Consider the following 20,032-nt stretch of genomic DNA (forward strand, 5'->3'; position numbering starts at 1 on the left):
GTAACTCATCATTGGAGCGTATATGACAACAATTGGTTGTTTGTTGTCTTCTCCCCCAGTAGTAAGTAGTAAATATTTGAGAATATATATATTCTTGCATCCAACTGACCGGACCCTGGTTACATTCTTACACATCTGCAGTGATGCACATGGTTCTGAACTGTTTGGAAGATGACTCATGCTCTAATAACAAAATGTACAACAGCTTTTCTCTATTTATCATTTAAAAATGTATGGCAATTGTAATCTTGAATTTTAGAATCTCAAACATGGCTTTTGTTATCCCTTTACTATCCTACCAAACTCTCCATCAAGTTTTCTACAGAAAAAAATTAGGAATTCATTTTTGAGCCCTCCTAAAATGCAACCATAGTAATGCCTCCAGCTAACTATTAAAACCTGTTTAATCTGGGACACTACTTCCCTGGAGCGTCCACTCTCCATATACTCATTGTGTTTCCTAATACCTGAATCAGCACCCTACCAGACAGTTCCTCTTCTGCTTGTTTTTGTTTTTTTTGTATGGTACTTTGTATTTTTTATTTATTTGTTGCAAGGGCTGCTTTAACTGCTCTGAACGATGACATAACTCATCTTTGGTTCTTGAACAGTTGTGATTTACTACTTGTTTATACTATGTGTATATGATTTGCCCAAAAAAATAAATTCTGCTACAAAAAAAAGAAATAAAAGAATGGGTACACAAGAGTTACAGAGGATATAGAGTTAGGCTTAATGTCTGGTAGTAAGAGGCCATTCAGATTTTTTTCTTTTTTATTCTTTATTTTTCTTGTGCGTACGTTTACAAACAGGCTTGTAGCGCCATGACAGCGAGTACAAGCTATACAATGGCATACAATATCATGGCAGAGTTATCAGCACATTTACATGTTTTTTTTATAAAATGACACTCTTGGGGTACCTGAGTAACATTTATATGGCTTAATTCATCTATACATGCATAGGTAAGTGGGTGTTACGACGTTAATGAGTTTACTGACGATGTAAGCCAACATCAGATACACGCTAGTGACTACTGTAAATAAGCATGAATATTTTATCCAGCTAAACACAACATTACCATTTGAGCAGTTGATGACTGATAATAATACATTTCTGAGTGCTAGTAGTTAAGCTCTTCTTAGGCTGACTAAAATAATGAGCTGACATCTTACTTGGCTGCCTGAGCTTTGAGAGAGTGGTTGCAAATTATGTTAGGCTTGAACTAGAACATGAGTGGCTATAATAAAATACAATTAATACATTAAAGCAGCCTTTGCATTTAAGGTTAATAAGTTCTGAAGCTTAAAGTGCAACCATGCTGGGTCTAAGTGTATAACTTCACCCTGGCTAGTCTAACTTGCGTGGTCTGGAACAGATATTTTAAATGAAGATATCAAGCTATTAAACGTTGTTCGTGTTATGCTATGCTGAGCCAAACATGCAAATAACATTGCTAGTTGTGCGTAAGATATGAAACATGTGAGTTGTTTAGGTGTATGCCTCTGTAGCGTATTAAAATTAATAAGCAGAGAGATAAACTAAGAAGTGAACAGAAAACATGCACGCTAGGCAAGATGCTTGTGGTATGTTAATTGCTGGCGTGAACAATTGTGTTGTGTAGGTTAGTCTACATGCGATGTGGTACATGAGGGTGATTGCCTCTAGGTATTAATGAAACTATATTTTAACAAAACTATATTTTAACGATAACAAGCGTTTGTGTTTCTTATCATGTTGTCAGCACTTGCTGGGGAAGGGTGTCCCAAGTCATGTTCTATATCCCGGCTGGTAGCCGGTTGCGAGCAGTTGCGATCCCTCACCCTATGCCGCTGGTATGCTTCAGGGAATAGTCCACACTCCGACCCAGCGTGATAATTTGCGGCAGACACCAACCCCTCGGTTTCTCGCCATGCGGTTTATTCCAGGCTTGGGTGAGGGCTGAATTCTTGCTGTTCTGGCAGCTGGCATGGTTGCGAGCGGTGGACAGCCCTGAACAGGCTGTGACTTGCGGTATGCGTTGGTCGGAGGTTGCTGGTGCCACTGCGTGGTGAGTGGGTTGAGTTTGCCTGGCAGTCCCGCTCCGTGATGTGTGAGGGTAAGTGTTGGTGCTTGCGGGGTTTGTCTTTGCCTCCCACCATTTTGGTCTCCGGCCTAGTCTTGGTCTGAAGGCTGCTCTGGGGGCGCGGATTGGGTAGCTACACAGGCGGCGCTGGGTGGCAGGGCGAATCCATGCCGCCATCCCCTTCACCATTAGCTGGAAAGACCAACCCTTGAGGCGATATTTTGTCCATAAGTTGGTGCAAAGCCGATGAAAAAATTCAAGGGTAAGTTTAGGCGGTTTAATAAGGGGGCGTCTTGTCGCGGGTCTCGCTCGAGCCGCCATATTGCTTGGGCCCTGACAGGCTTGGTTGATCGCTGATTTTGTCTCTTGATGAAGCCGAGTGGTGGGGGTAATCGTCCCCAGCGAGGACCGGGATATCCCCTACCGGTCCAGAGGGGGGGGGGGCAGCGGGGCAGTGTCTGCTTCTTGCTTACAAGTGGGGCCTGTGCTGGGACATCGGCCGCCTCCCCCATGCCTCAGGCTCCACTTCTGTGTAGGCCGCGTGGCCGGTTCAGACTTTTGCATTGCTTATCGGTTTGTGACCGGCATCGTTCCGTTCCATATGTTGTGCTGCATATTTCTATGGGCTCCGTGTGCTGCTGGCAGTATTTGTTCATTCAGAATCATCGTTATTGGGCCCGTTAGTGCAGGAGCTTGCAGGGAACACGTCCGGTCATCTTGTCTGTCAGGCCCCGCCCCGCCATTCAGATTTTAACTCTCGATTCAAGCCAGAACTAATTGTACTAATTAATGAGAAAAAAAATCTAACTTCATTGACCCACTCAGAGTTCATTGAAACCCTAAATCAGAGGTGCCCAAAAGGTAGATCCCCATACGTTGTAGAACTACAACTCCCAGGATGGTTTTCAGGCCTTTAGAATGATTGTAGTTTTAAAACATCTGGGGATTTACATTTTGAACACCACTACCCTAAATATGTCAATAGCACGATTACTTAAAAAACACTATAGGGTCAGGAACACAAACATGTATTTCTGACCCTCTAGTGTTAAAACCACCATCTAACCCCCCTTGGCCCCTTTTGCCTCGCTAAATATAGTACAATCTTAATTGTTTTCAAGTCTGCAGCTGATGCCTCTGCCCCTGATCTGCCTGCTTACATCATCAGAAGTGATTCTGTGAGCCAATCACACTGCTTTCCCATAGGATTGGCTTAGAGGCAGATCCAGGGCTCAGCACAAGTCAAACACAGCACTTCCCAATCAGCATCTTCTCATAGAGATGAATTGAATCAATGCATTCCTATAAGGACAATTCAGTGTCTGCATGCAGAGGGTGGGGACACTGAATGGCAGTACTGCACAGTGTGCAGCACTGACCCAGGAAGCACCTCTAGCAGCCTTCTGAGGTTTGGCCAGTGGAGTTATCCCTAGGCTGAAAATACATAATACAATAAGAAATGAATACAATAAGCTGTAGTTGTTCTGGTGACTGTAGTGTCTCTTTAACTATTATGTCCAAGTGCCACATGTATCTCAAAGCACTTTAACGATAGAGGAAACTGATGGGTATTACTAATGCAACATATGTTAGTCTTAGTAAAATACTCTATATATACACAATACATCAGAGGCGGCCCTCTAATTAGGCGGTTTAGGCGGCCGCCTAAGGCCTCGCGCTGGCTGGGGCCTCGCGGCCGCCTAAACCGCCTGTTGGCAGAGTGTGTCAGGTCCTCGGTCAGTGACCGAGGACCTGACACCAGGAGGGGGCCCGGCGGGTTGCCCGGTATGCCGCCGGGTGCGAGGCCCCTCCTGGCTGCCCGGCCACCGCAGACACCGGTCTGCAGCTCCGCAGTCAGCAGAGCTGCAGACCATGTGTCTCGCGAGAACCGGCCAATCAGAGCGTTGCCGCGGGTTACCACGGCAACGCTCTGACATCTCGCGAGATTACATGGTCTGCAGCTCTGTGGAGCTGCAGACCGGAAGGCAGCAATGGCCACCAGACCACCAGGGAGACCACACTGGACCACCAGGGAAGGGTGACCACCAGGAAAGGTAGGCTCTCACCCCCCTCAGCCTTACCCTCCCACCACCCTCAGTCTCACTACCCCCACCACCCTCAGTCTCACTACCCCCACCACCCTCAGCCTCACTACCCCCACCACCCTCAGCCTTACTAACCCCACCAGCCTCAGCCTTACTAACCCCACCAGCCTCAGCCTCACCATCCCCCCACCCTCAGCCTCACTACCCCCACCACCCTCAGCCTCACTACCCCCACCACCCTCAGCCTCAATACCCCACCACCCTCAGCCTCACTAACCCCACCACCCTCAGCCTCACTACCCCCACCACCCTCAGCCTCACTACCCCCACCACCCTCAGCCTCACTACCCCCACCACCCTCAGCCTCACTAACCTCACTAACCTCACTACCCCCCACCCTCAGCCTCAATCCCCCTACCACCCTCAGCCTCACTACCCCCCCACCAACCTCAGCCTCACTACCCCCCACACCAACCTCAGCCTCACTACCCCCCCCACCACCCTCAGCCTCACTACCCCCACCACCCTCAGCCTCACTACCCCCACCACCCTCAGCCTCACTACCCCCACCACCCTCAGCCTTACTAACCCCACCAGCCTCAGCCTCACTACCCCTCAGCCTCACTACCCAAAATCCTCAGCCTCACTACCCCCACCACCCTCAGCCTCACTACCCCCCACACCACCCTCAGCCTCACTACCCCCCAAACCACCCTCAGCCTCACTACCCCCCAAACCACCCTCAGCCTCACCCCCCACCACCCCCCAAACCACCCTCAGCCTCACCCACCACCACCCTCAGCCTCACCCCCCACCACCCTTAGCCTCACTACCCCCCCACCACCCTCAGCCTCACTATCCCTCACACCACCCTCAGCCTCACTACCCCCCACACCAACCTCAGCCTCACTACCCCCCACACCACCCTCAGCCTCACTACCCCCCAAACCACCCTCAGCCTCACCCTCAGCCTCACCCCCCACCACCCTTAGCCTCACTACCCCCACACCACCCACAGCATCACCACCCCCAACCACCCCCTCAGCCTCACTACCCCCCACACCACCCACAGCATCACCACCCCCAACCACCCCCCTCAGCCTCACTACCCCCCACACCACCCTCAGCATCACTACCCCCCACACCAACCTCAGCCTCACTACCGCCCACACCACCCTCAGCATCACAACCCCCAACCACCCTCAGCCTCACTACCCCCACCACCCTCAGCCTCACTACCACCCTCAGCCTCACTACCCCCCACACCACCCTCAGCCTCACTACCCCCCACACCACCCTCAGCCTCACTACCCCCCACACCACCCTCAGCCTCACTACCACCCTCAGCCTCACTACCCCCCACACCACCCTCAGCCTTACTACCCCCCACACCACCCTCAGCCTCACTGCCCCCCACACCACCCTCAGCATCAGGCACCACCATCCCCCACCACCCTCACCCTCACCATCCCCCACCACCCTCAGCATCACCCCTCACTACCCTCAGCATCACCCCTCACCACCCTCAGCATCAACCCCCCTCACCATCACCCCTCACATCACCCCCCTCCCTCTCACATCACCCCCCTCCCTCTCACATCACCCCCCTCCCTCTCACATCACCCCCCTCCCTCTCACATCACCCCCCTCCCTCTCACATCACCTCCCTCCCTCTCACATCACCCCCCTCCCTCTCACATCACCCCCCTCCCTCTCACATCACCCCTCCCTCTCACATCACCCCCATCCCTCTCACATCACCCCCCTCCCTCTCACATCACCCCCCTCCCTCTCACATCACCCCCCCTCCTTCTCACATCACCCCCCCTCCTTCTCACATCACACCCCTCCCTCTCACATCACCCCCCTCCCTCTCACATCACCCCCCTCCCTCTCACATCACCCCCCTCCCCTCACATCACCCCCTCCTTCTCAAATCACCCCCCCCTCCTTCTCACATCACCCCCCTCCTTCTCACATCACCCCCCCTCCTTCTGACATCACCCCCCCTCCTTCTGACATCACCCCTCTCCTTCTGACATCACCCCCCCTCCTTCTGACATCACCCCCCCTCCTTCTGACATCACCCCCTCCTTCTCACATCACCCCCCCTCCTTCTCACATCACCCCCCCTCCTTCTCACATCACCCCCCCTCCTTCTCACATCACCCCCCCCTCCTTCTCACATCACCATCACCCCTCTCACATTACAATCACCCCCCACACCATCACCTTCCTGTCACCATCACCCCCTCTCACCATCACCCGCCTCTCCTTCTCACCATCACCCTCCTATACACACAACACACTTCAAGCAGCTACCCCATACACATAGGGTCTCAGACAAAAATGCAAACATGCTCACAGAGACATACATTCACACACAAGGATACTCCGTCAGACACACTCTCAGGCACATACACAGGTAAACTGTGCATCAATGTGTATATGTGACACTTTTTTGTTAGTGGGGCCTCATGTTTGAGTTTCGCCTAAGGCCTCATAAAGTCTAGAGCCGCCTCTGCAATACATGTTGTTTCTAAACTCATTGCCGCTAATGAAACTCTGATTTGAACACATCTTTTAACATAAGTTGTGAAATAGTTTAGGAAAACACAGTCTATATCCATGCATCCATATGGTTAGACAAATGCAATGTTATTAAAAATTAGATTATGACATTTTGCATAGTTTATTAAGTATTCGCGGCAAAAATATGAAATGACAAATTATGGTAATAAATAATAGTAGTTCTGCCATGTCTAAATAGCATGCACAAAAGTAAGCACATTAACCCCTTAACGACGAGTGACGGACGAGGTCCGTCACTCAGGGGAATGCGTTAATGACGAGTGACGGACCTCGTCTGTCACCCGTTAAAATTAACCCTAGATCGCCGCAATCGTGGCGATCGCGGGGTTAATGGTGCTCCGGTCTGCCTCTGCATTAGAGGCAGACCGGGAGCACCGGATCGGGCTGTCAGAGTACATGTGCCCGCTCTGACAGCATGCCAGAGCGGGCACATGTGCTCTCTATACTCACCTCCGCCTCCCTGCACTTCCTGGTTCTGTGTGAAGTGCAGGGAGCCGGATCTTCAGTGATCCTGCCCCCTGGTGGAAAGAAAATATAGTCAAATTAAAATCCCCCCCCCCTTTACCCCTCCTTTACCCATTTTAATAAAAAATTAACCCCTTCCCTGCCAATTGATCACTGACTACAGTGATCAATTGGCAGGGATTACATTTTACTAAGATCTGATTTTTTTTTTTAACCCCTGAGGGTTAATTCTTTTTTTTTTTTAACCCTCAGGGGTTCAATTTATTTAATTAATTAATTTAAATATTTTAAAATTATAAATTTAGCTAGCTGGGGAGGGTGGAAGTTAGTGGGGAATTGGGGGATTTAGTATTACGCTAACTAGGGGTTAACGTTAAAAAAAGTTTAAAAATACGCTTTAAAAAGTTAAAAAATTAAGTTAAAAAAAAGTTTTAATAACATTTAAGTAAAAAATGTAAAAAAATAAACCCTTTACCCAGTCCAAATAAAAATTAACCCCTTCCCTGCCAGTCGATCACTGCCTACAGTGATCAAAATACAGATCACAGTATTATACTGTTCTAATTTTTTTTTTAACCCCTGACGATTAACTTTTATTTATTTTTTAACCCTCAGGGGTTAAATTTATTTAATTAACTAATTTAAATATTGTATAATTAAATATTTTGCTAGCTGGGGTGGGTGGGAGTTATGGGAAAATGGGGAATTTACTGTTAGTGCTGCTTACTGCTAGTTAGGGGTTAACGTAAAAAAAAAGCTTAGAAAAATGTTAAATCTGTAAAAAAAAGTTTTACGAAAGTTTAGGAAACTTTAAAAAAATGAATAATCAAAACAAAAGTTTAAAAAATAGTTTTAAAAAGTAAAAAAAGTTTTAAAAAGTAAAAAAATACATTTAATAACGCTCATTACCACTACACCTGGTACAAGCTAGCGGAAAAATGATCCCACGCTAAGGTTCAAAATATGCCTTTTGAAATACCCTGGGATGTCTTCTTTAAGAAATGGTATGGCTTTATGGGGTATTTGGTTTATATAGCCTGGTAAAATACTCTAAAATGGGACATGGGCACAGCGTAAAAATTTAAAGTTTGAAAAAAAATGGAATGGCTGTGTCCCAAATGTGCCCCTCCGATGTCCACATATACCTGGCAAAGGTACATACGGGGGCCTTTTTGTACTCAGCAGACATAGCTGAGCAACATATGAAGTATTATACAGTGGTAGTACACATAAGGTTTGCAAAATATACTGTGCAAACTCACTTTGTGTGTCAAAAAGGCAGAAAAAACGCTTATTACCACTACACCTGGTACAAGCTAGCGGAAAAATGATCCCACGCTAAGGTTCAAAATATGCCTTTTGAAATACCCTGGGATGTCTTCTTTAAGAAATGGTATGGCTTTATGGGGTATTTGGTTTATATAGCCTGGTAAAATACTCTAAAATGGGACATGGGCACAGCGTAAAAATTTAAAGTTTGAAAAAAAATGGAATGGCTGTGTCCCAAATGTGCCCCTCCGATGTCCACATATACCTGGCAAAGGTACATACGGGGGTATTTTTGTACTCAGCAGACATAGCTGAGCAACATATGAAGTATTATACAGTGGTAGTACACATAAGGTTTGCAAAATATACTGTGCAAACTCACTTTGTGTGTCAAAAAGGCAGAAAAAACGCTTATTACCACTACACCTGGTACAAGCTAGCGGAAAAATGATCCCACGCTAAGGTTCAAAATATGCCTTTTGAAATACCCTGGGGTGTCTACTTTAAGAAATGGTAGGCCTTTGTGGGGTAGTTTGAATTTAAAACCTGCAAAGATGCTTGGAAATTGCACATAGGCCCGGCGTCAAAATTCAAAGTTCGGTCAAAACTGATATGGCTTGGTCTCCTATATGGCACTGTAGCTTCACAAAATAGTGCCATAGACATACAATGGGGGTGTCCTTTTACTCAGAAGACTTAGCTGAGCATAATTTGGGGGGTTTGAACTTAGTGGCACACATGAAATATACAAAATGCCCAGCAAAAATGCAATCCGTATGTAAAAAATGCACAAAATTATTTTTTACCACATACTTTGGCATGTAATGGTAAAAAAAATGGGGGCATGTTAAGGCACAATATGCACCTTATGAGATACCCTGGAGTGTCTTCTTTTACAAATGGTAGGCCTTTGTGGGGTGTTTTGAACAGTAAAACTGTTATAATACCCCAAATGGAAGCATAGGCTCATTAAATCCGTCTCTCAAAATTCTACTGTGAATACTGAAAAGGACAGGTCTCCTGTATGGCACTGTAGCTTCACGAAATAGTGCCATAGACATACAATGGGGGTGTCCTTTTACTCAGAAGACTTAGCTGAGCATAATTTGGGGGGTTTGAACTTAGTGGCACACATGAAATATACAAAATGGCCAGCAAAAATGCAATCCGTATGTAAAATATGCACAAAATTATTTTTTACCACATACTTTGGCATGTAATGGTAAAAAAATGGGGGCATGTGAAGGCACAATATGCACCTTACGAGATACCCTGGAGTGTCTACTTTTACAAATGGTAGGCCTTTGTGGGGTTTTTTTGAACAGTCAAACTACTATAATACCCCAAATGGAAGCATAGGCTCATTAAATCCGTCTCTCAAAATTCTACTGTGAATACTGAAAAGGACAGGTCTCCTATATGGCACTGTAGCTTCACGAAATAGTGCCAAAGACATACAATGGGGGTACCGTTGTACTCAGCAGAAGTAACTGAACACATAATAAAACTTTGTACAGGAATAGCACACACCAAATTTACAAAATACACATGAGAAGTTCTTTGTTATAAGTTTGTGTGCGAAAACCCCCAAAAAACACAATTTTACTCCAATATTTAGCAGAGGTTGGCGGTAAAATGGCTATGTAGAAAGTGTCAAAACAACCTTAGGTAAATAGCCTGTGGTGTCTACTTTATATAAATATATACTTTTGTGTGGCAATTTTGTTTTCTTTTATGGCTATTAGGCTTACAAGACAAACATACCAAATTCTAAAATCGCTCCACATAAAAAGTTTATTTTACTCCTTGTGCTTTGTGACCTGTAACTACCAAAAAAAACTTAAAATCCCAGACACATTATATATTCTGTAATTCAGAACAACTAAATGAATTTATTTTTAATTACTTTCCTTAACCTGCACTAATTATGTACACATTATTATTGCAAAAACTGTAAAAAAAACACACAAAAATTCATTTTTTTGCATATTTCTGTATTTTTTTATAATAAATAAGCATTTATATATACATGTGTTACATCAAATTAAAGCCCTTTCTGTCCTTTAAAAAACGGCATATAATATGTGTCGGTGCAATAAATTAGTAAAATGCAAATTGCAGTTGAACGCAAATAGCAAAAAATGCAAAAAATGCCGTTGTCATTAAGTGAAAGACAAGCTTCTGAAGCTCTGTCCTTAAGGGGTTAACATTTGACTACTAGCCATTGGGATGAATGTGAACATGAAGTATTTAAGTATGATATTGAAGTGCTTTTTATCATAGAAGGTTGGACCAAATCTCCACTCCCTTTTTCATAAAAGACATTAGTTAGGGATAACAATTTTTATACTAAATAAATAAGGTGAAGCATCTCGTGCAGAGGATCTCTCCTCAAATCATGGGAGTGAGTCTCTACGTAGTGCAACTGCGAAATAAATGTTTGGATAAATTAAAGTGAATTCAAATAACACACTTACAAAGGGAGAAGATCCACATATTTATATCTCAGTTGAATTATGTATTTTATTTTATTTTTTTTATTTATTTTGTGGTGAATTACTCCTATGAGGAAGGATAACTTGCATGAGAGGCTTCATCTTATTTAAGTGTTCTTTTTCTAGATTTCGGTGTTTTAGCATCTTCACATACATTTTTTCATTGTTTTTAGTTTGCTGATACCTATTGTTTTGATTTGCCCCATGTATCTTTTTATTATTATCATGTTTTGATGATCATCTTAATGGACCATTCTGGCCACCAAAACCACTTCATGTGAATTAAGTGGTTGTGGTGCCCAATGTCAACCAGTGACTTCTTACTTTTAAGTGTTAATCCAACATCAAATGGTTTTACATTGAAGTGGAGTCCCCCAAGCGTTGCCCGGTATTTATTTCCTCTTCCAGCTTGCCATAGTAGAGGCATTTGCTTGAGTAGCTGTGATAGGCTGAGAGAGTATATTTTTGAAGCATTACTCTCTATGAGCGGTCAGTGATAGGCAGAGAATGTCCAGAGTGTTCCATTCAGAAGAACTCTATGGATCTTGTAGGGATAGACACTTAGAGTTATTGACATCACACTGTTTATTGTGTGATCACAACATGAGTTAGACCCTGGCACTGCCAAAGTCAGCCATACATTGTTCAGTACTGGACTGTGCAACATGCATTATTAGCAGTGAGGCATGCAGGGAGATCCTGTGAGTTTCTGAAGAAATGCCTTATTGGTAATTGTGATGGACCGCCTGGCACCCCGACCGTGTACCTCCGTCAATTGCGAGCACCATAAGCACTGTACTGGAAAACCATAACCACCATAAACCCCATGAACCGCAGCAGCTTGGTTGGGGTCTCTCCACCCACCCTGGACCCAAGACCGGGATCCAGCTTCCAGTGGGTAGACTTCTCCTAGTCCAGACAGCATCGCAGGAACAGCTCTTATATGAGCTAGTGATTATACTCAGGGGAGTATTGTAATATAGCAATCCCCAGAGTGAATGTAGTTCCCCCATCCCCCAAACATGAGCCAAGACTTCATGAAGGGGTAAACGAATCTCAATTTAATGGGAGCCACACTTGGTCTTTTATGACAATCCCAATCCAAGGGGTACACCCACATGGACCTTGTTGGGGACTCGAACACAAAGACACGGACCAATAAGAACAGTGATTAAATGCCCAACACTCCCATAACAAACATACAATTCCTCTTCCCTGCTTGGGAGATAATTGGATCAGTAACTACTTCTAATCCAATTATCTCCAAGCACAGAAAAAACATACTTTTTTAAAAACACCCCAAAAGTACCCTAAAAAATACATAAAACCCCACAAATGTTACACCCCCTGATAGCCCTGATCTGGGTGACCAACATATCCATAAATCACCCAGATCAGTTCAGTTCATGAAGTTCATGAAGCTTAACAAGCTCTAGGGTGGTCTCCGGTTCGTGCGGCTATTCGGTAAACAAACCATATAGTCCCAATTGCATGAACAGAGCCTGTTTAAAGTATTTTAGCCAGAGGCCATAGTCACAGGGTAGGAGGCTGGCAAACAGGCCCCTCCAAAAACTCGTGGCAAAAACTCCACAGGAAAAGGGGAGTGTGTCACAGTAATTTAATGCTCTTCACTTGGAACTATGCTATTGTGTATGTAATTTTAATTTAAGAAGGCAATTAATTTTTATACACAAGATTGAGCTCACATCATTGTTCTCAACTGGGTCCCAGTTGGGTCCCAATTGCTATTTGTCTCGCTATGTTAGTAGTTGGTGAAGAAAGTGGTAAGAACTTATTTGAATTCTTTTTTTTCAAATAAATTTAATATTAAAGAACACAAATGGAAAGAAAATACAGTTCAAAAACAAAATCATAAAAATATATTTGTGGACAATTTAATTCAAGCAAAATAACTTAAAAAACAAACAACAAAATCCAACTTTATATTTTCATACTCAGTTTGGAATTGCACCATGCAAGATGCATTTGAATTCTGGAAGCTTTCATGGGCAGAAGGTGTATTTGTATAATTTCACTATGCCAACTTGTGTAACATTTTTACTTGATCCTGTTGAGTAGCTCTGTTGAAAATATTTCTGCTTTATAAATAAAACTAAGTAATATGTGACTCTCAGGGCACCAGACACTTTTAGCCAATCAAACATTGGTCAAAACATGCTATCGAGCACATGCACTTTATTTTAATATTTCATTTTATTTCACTATACAACCAAACTATTTTATGGATATATTGTATTTATGCTCAAACCAGCAGCAGAACAAAATGTTTGGGTTCCGTCCGGCAACTGTTTTGGGATTCTCATTTGACATATGATTCTGTCTTGCCACAAGCTTTTTCTTCTTACTTGTTACCTCTCATCTTTTCTGAAGGAAAACATACAAAATGCTTACCACTCAAACATAAGCTTTTAATATAATTTAAACCTGATAACCCTAATCCACTCCTGTCCTTTTTGCGAACCTCTGTAATTTATGACTCCATAGTCACAGGTTTAGAAACTGTCCAAGGGGCAAATTCACCACAAGCTAGTCTGTCTCTGTTATAGGTTTTTTTTTCTCTCTACTTCTTCTTCTTGAAAAATGGAAGGAGTATTCTCAGTTTTTCTTGTTATATGTGGATATTTTATTGAGGATAATATGGTCTTGGTATCACCTGGATTATTTGTAACTCTTAAATGTGGGATTCACTTTAATGGTTAAAAGCTCTCAAATCCAGATGAATTTATCACAAACAATTTATACATTACTTTAGGAGATATTATGTCAGTGATTACCTACTCCTCAACGTTGCTGTCATAATAGACAGGGCCGTCTTGAATATTGATTGGACTCTGGGCAAGCATTTGCTTGGGCCCACTGCCCCCACCCCACTCCCTGGCATGCAGTCATGCCCTCCACCACAATGTAGTGGCGGAACTAAACTAGAAAGGGTACTGGTGCAATGCTTCTTTAGGGCCCCGCTATCGCAAGGGTGGTCATACGGTAGATCCCCATCTGTCATACAACTTCAACAATGCTTTGACAGCTGGGGATCTATTATTGTCCCATGCTTGCAGGATTGTATTTAGCAATGAGCAATGTTTGTGTGTTTGAATGTAAGCATGTTTTGTATGGAGTATGTTTGTGTGTTTATATATAATTTTGGTGTTTGTTCATATGTGGTGCTGGCATTTCAATGCAAGCATGCATTTATGTGTATGCAGTGGTGTGTTTATGTATAATTTTGGTGTTTTTAACACAGAGGAGTGTTTGTATGTAGTGTTAATGTTTCAATGCAGGAGTGTGTTTGAATACTGAGATGTATGCACATAAACACATACACTGCCACACACACTGTGATGCACATGCAGATATACATATACACACTGACACAGATACACATCCTGAAACACACATGCAGATACACAGACACACAGATGCAAACAATAACACACATGCAGATACAAAAATACACACACTAACTACATATAGATACACACACTGACACACATACAGACAGATACACAAACTGACACATGCAGATACACAGACACACAGATACAAACAGTGAAACAAATGCAGATACATAGACACACAGATAAACACAATGAGAACACACTGACACGTACACAGACAGACAGATACAAACAATGATACACAGGTACACACACTGACACATGTAGATACACAGATACACACTGGCCGCATATAGATACACACAATGAGAACAAACAGATACACACACTGACACACATACAGATACACAGATACACAATCTGGCACACATGCACATACACAGAAACACAGATACCATCACTGACACACTGGCCGCATATAGATACACCCAGGGCCGGACTGGGAATTAAAAGCAGCCCTGGAAAAAAATTATTTACCAGCCCCATAATGCGTCGCGCCAGCATAGTGTGCAGATACAGAGTTAGAAAAGATAACTTAAAATTAAAATTATTACTCCAACGTGAAAAAAAGCACATATAGGCTTAAAAAAAAAAGAGTGCAGATTTATTTTAAGCAGACGTGCCTTTGCATATAGCCAATGTTTCAGTCCAACTACCATGACATATTAAGGAAAGCTTGGTAATGGGACTGAAATGGTGAATGTATGTAGGGCACAACTGTAAAAAATGACGTTATCTTGTTTATTTTGAGGTCCTGTGGGTGCACTCTTCACTTTAAATATGTTATTGTGCTGGATTATGCACCTAGCAACAAGACTGGGCCAATATCTGCTTATTACATATTGTACATATCAATGAAATTTCTTAGTGTATTATGCATATATAAATGTACATTAATATATGTGTAAATATAATAGGCATAATTATATATATATATATATACACACATTGCACCCCTCACACATTGCACCACTGCTCCTATACCCTACTACAGCCCCATATCCCAGCAGACCCCAGGTAAGTTGTCAAACTGTACTTAAACGGTTTGACTACTTACTCTGGGAGCGGGTCCCGGCACTCCTGGCACCATACCCACTACACAGAGCAGTAGTGGTTATTGTGCATGGATTATTTCTTTAAATAATCTATAGGTGCCCCTCCTGAGATCAGGCTCTGGATCCGCCACTGATTTATATTATAAATATATATATATTATAAATATATATATTATATATTATAAATATATAATATAATATAATATATATATTATATATTATATATTAAATATATAATATATATAATATATATTATATATTATACTATAAATCAGTGGCAGATCCAGAGCCTGATCTCAGGAGGGGCACCTATAGATTATTTAAAGAAATAATCCATGCACAATAACCACTACTGCTCTGTGTAGTGGGTATGGTGCCAGGAGTGCCGGGACCCGCTCCCAGAGTAAGTAGTCAAACCGTTTAAGTACAGTTTGACAACTTACCTGGGGTCTGCTGGGATATGGGGCTGTAGTAGGGTATAGGAGCAGTGGTGCAATGTGTGAGGGGTGCAATGTGTGTGAAAGGTTCAGTGTGTAGGGTGCGTGGGGCAATGTGTGTATGGGTGGCTGTGTGTGTAGGGGAATGTGTGTATGGGGGTCTGTGTGTGTGTATGGGGGGGCAGTGTGTGAATGTGTATGGTGTGTGTGGGCAGTGTTTGTATGGGGCTAGAGTTCACTCTCACCACTTGGACCACCAGGAATCCCTGGTGGTCGCAGTGGTGAGAGTGAACTCTAGCCCGTAGCTCCAGGGCTAGAGTTTCCCTGTGGCACTCTCCCTCCCCCTCTGTCTCTCTCTATTTACGCCTCTTTCTCCCCTTGTGTCTCACTCTCCCCCCTCTGTCTCTTTCTCCCTCCTTTCCCTGTGGCACTCTCCCTCCCCCTCTGTCTCTCTCTATTCGCCCCTCTCTCCCCCCTTGTGTCTCACTCTCCCCCCTCTCCCTGTGGCACTCTCCCCCCCTCTGTCTCTCTCTCTATTCACCCCCCCTGTCTCTCTCTCTCTCTCTATTCACCCCCCCACGTCTCTCTCTCTCTCTCTATTCACCCCCCCACTGTCTCTCTCTATTCACCCCCCCACTGTCTCTCTCTATTCACCCCCCCACTGTCTCTCTCTCTATTCACCCCCTCTGTCTCTCTCTCTATTCACCCCCCCTCTGTCTCTCTCTCTATTCACCCCCCCTGTCTCTCTCTCTCTATTCCCCCCCCTCTGTCACTCTCTCTCTATTCACCCCCTCTGCCTCTCTCTCTCTCCACCTCCCTCTGTCTCTCTCTCTATTCACCCCACCTCTGTCTCGCTCTCTCTTTTCACCCCCCCCGTCTCTCTTTTCACCCCCCCCCTCTGTCTCTCTTTTCACCCCCCCTCTGTCTCTCTTTTCACCCCCCCTCTATCTCTCTTTTCAACCCCCCCTCTGTCTCTCTTTTCACCCCCCCCCCTTGTCTCTCTTTTCACCCCCCCCCCCTTGTCTCTCTTTTCACCCCCCCCCCCCTTGTCTCTCTTTTCACCCCCCCCCCCTTGTCTCTCTTTTCACCCCCCCCCTTGTCTCTCTTTTCACCCCCCCCCCCTTGTCTCTCTCTCTATTCACCCCCCCACCCACCTGAGAGGAGGGGGGGCCGGCCGCATTGCACGCTGCAGCCTCGCCGGTCCGGCAGCACTGTTAACGCTGAGGGCTGAAGGAGGAGGGAGGAGCATATCTCTACCATGCTCCCTCGCGGTTCCCACAATCCCCAGCACGGATGCTGCTGGGGATTGTGGGAACCGCGAGGGAGCATGGTAGAGAGACATGCTCCTCCCTCAGCCCTCAGCATTAGGTGTGCCGCCGGACCGGTGAGGCTGCAGCGTGCAATGCGGCCGCCTGCCTGCCGGCCGGCCGGCCCCCTCAAAGTGTGTGCCACCGGACCGGCCACCCGGTGGCACATATTGCCAGAGCAGCCCCCAGGAGCCGCGGCCCACCGGGAAATTTCCCGGTATCCCGGTGGGCCAGTCCGGCCCTGGATACACCCAATGAGAACAAACAGATACACACACTGACACACATACAGATACACAGATACACAACCTGGCACACATGCACATACACAGACACACAGCTACCAGCACTGACACACATTGACACACATATAGATACACTCAATGAGAACAAACAGATACACACACTGACACACATACAGATACACAGATACACAACCTGGCACACATGCACATACACAGACACACAGATATCATCACTGACACATATATACACAGACAAACAATGACACACATGTACACACACTGACACATGCAGATACACAGATACACACTGACCGCATATAGATACACACATACATACAATAAGAACATACAATGCATACAGATACACACACGCAGATACAAAGATACATATACTGACTACATATATATATATATGTATTTTTTCCCAAGAATACAGTTACATACCTTTCTGTTTAATTTGCATCTAACATTAGATTCCCCTTATATTTTGGCATTTATGTGTGCTGCCCCTCAAGAGGTATATCCATTATAGCGTTCTTCACAGTAATGCATTAATAATGTTCAAACTCCTAAAAATCCCTATCTCATAGGGATAGATGTTACAGTTGAGTGTTTTCAACATGCTATGTTATTTAATACATTTCTACTGCCTCTTCAGTCATTTGTGTGTTGTTTTTAGTTGTTACCATGGAGTTTTTCTCCATGACAACAGCCTCCCCATGATGCTGTCGGACGGGTAGTCACGTGTTGCGGTGATGACGCCGGCGCTACGTAATGACGTCATTTTGACGCACGCACTGACGTCGGCGGAACCCGCGGGAGACCCGGTCTGAGCTGACAGGGAGAAGTAATTATCTTGGTGGTGGGTAAGTTGATTGCTAATATGTATATTTGTATATATATGTGTTTTTACAGTGTATGCACTAGTCCTGATGAAAGTCTGTGGTTAACAGACTGAAACGTCGACCTTTTGCAAGCTAATTAAAAGTTAAGTTTTACTTTTCGATTTACAAGTCCTGGGAGTGCTATCTTACTTTCGTTTTTTGTATTTTGCTGGACAAGCACCGGGCAAACATACCTTGTGAGTGGAGTGCAGGATTATTTTCCTTGTTTTATATATATATATATATATATATATATATATATATATATATATATATATATATATATATTTATATATATATATATATACACACACAAATACACAACCTGACACAAAGGCAGATACACACTGACTGCATATAGATACACACATACACACAATGACAACATACAAATACACACAGACTACATATAGATACACTGACACACATGCTGACACACATAGACACACACACAGATACACAACCTGACACACATGCAGATACACAGATACAAACACTGACATATATGCAGATACAAAGATACACACACTGACTACATATATATACACTGACACACACAGACACATAGATAAACAACCTGACACACATGCAGATACACAGATACAAACACTGACACACATACAGATACACATACTGACTATATACAGATACACACACATATATACACACTGACACATAAACATACATCTGACAACATACAGATTCACAGACACATACTGATAGATGTACTGACACAGAGAAACACACAGACAGCCATACTGAAACACACATATATACTGAAAAACACAGACACTGACAGACTCACACGCTCACAGACATGCTGACACACTGACAGACAGACATACGGGCACACCCACACAGACAGATATATTGGCACATGTTCTCACAGACAGACATACTGAAACACACACACACTGACAGACATATACACATACAGACATATTGACACAAACAGACAGCCAGACATGCTGACACACATACATAAATACTGACACACACACACTCAGACACTCATGCAAAAGTTTCTTACCTTTTCCTGGAGGGTGGCTTCCCTGGAGTCCAGTGGGCTGGCTGGGGTGGCTGGGAGTTAAGCTATTGCTCTCTGCTGGCCTGGCCCCCTCCGGAACAGCTGGTCCTCCTTCCTCCCTTCTCGGCTGTAACTTCCCCCCAGCCGGCTGCCAAAAAGCAAGTACCACAGCGCCCGACTGGGCCCCTGCTGACACAGGCCCACCAGGTGGTCCTAAGTGCATGTGCCACCCAGGGGGCACTCATAGTGTGAGGATCCGCTTCCCACAACAATTTATTTTGGGATCGGCGACCCCAAAATACATTGTTGCGGGCAGAGGGCAAACGGAGCAGCTGCCTTGGGCCTGCCAGCAGTGACAGGGCCTGTGGCAGCTGCCCCGTTTGCCACACGTTAAAGACGGCCCTGATAATAGATGACCTCTGGTATCTCCTGTCACCTTTCACTAGATTGGCCATGCAAAGGAACACTTCATTGTAAATCCATGCGCTGGAGAAAAGATTGACATCTGTGCATGCACTTTAGTTGCTGTGTAGGGGTCTTGTCATTCTATCTCCTGTTACTCAACTGTCACTCAGATCTCTAAATAACTATTTCTAGAACTGATTGACAGGAGAAGGTGCATTAATTTTATATGGCTTTTTTTCATTTTATTTTTCAGATATTTTAGAAGTGCTACCAATTTTTCTTTACAATAAATGCCACTTTTGATCTTCCCTTTTATCTAATGATG

Source organism: Pelobates fuscus, chromosome 1, assembly GCF_036172605.1.
Source record: "Pelobates fuscus isolate aPelFus1 chromosome 1, aPelFus1.pri, whole genome shotgun sequence".
In the NCBI taxonomy this organism is placed as follows: Eukaryota; Metazoa; Chordata; class Amphibia; order Anura; family Pelobatidae; genus Pelobates; species Pelobates fuscus.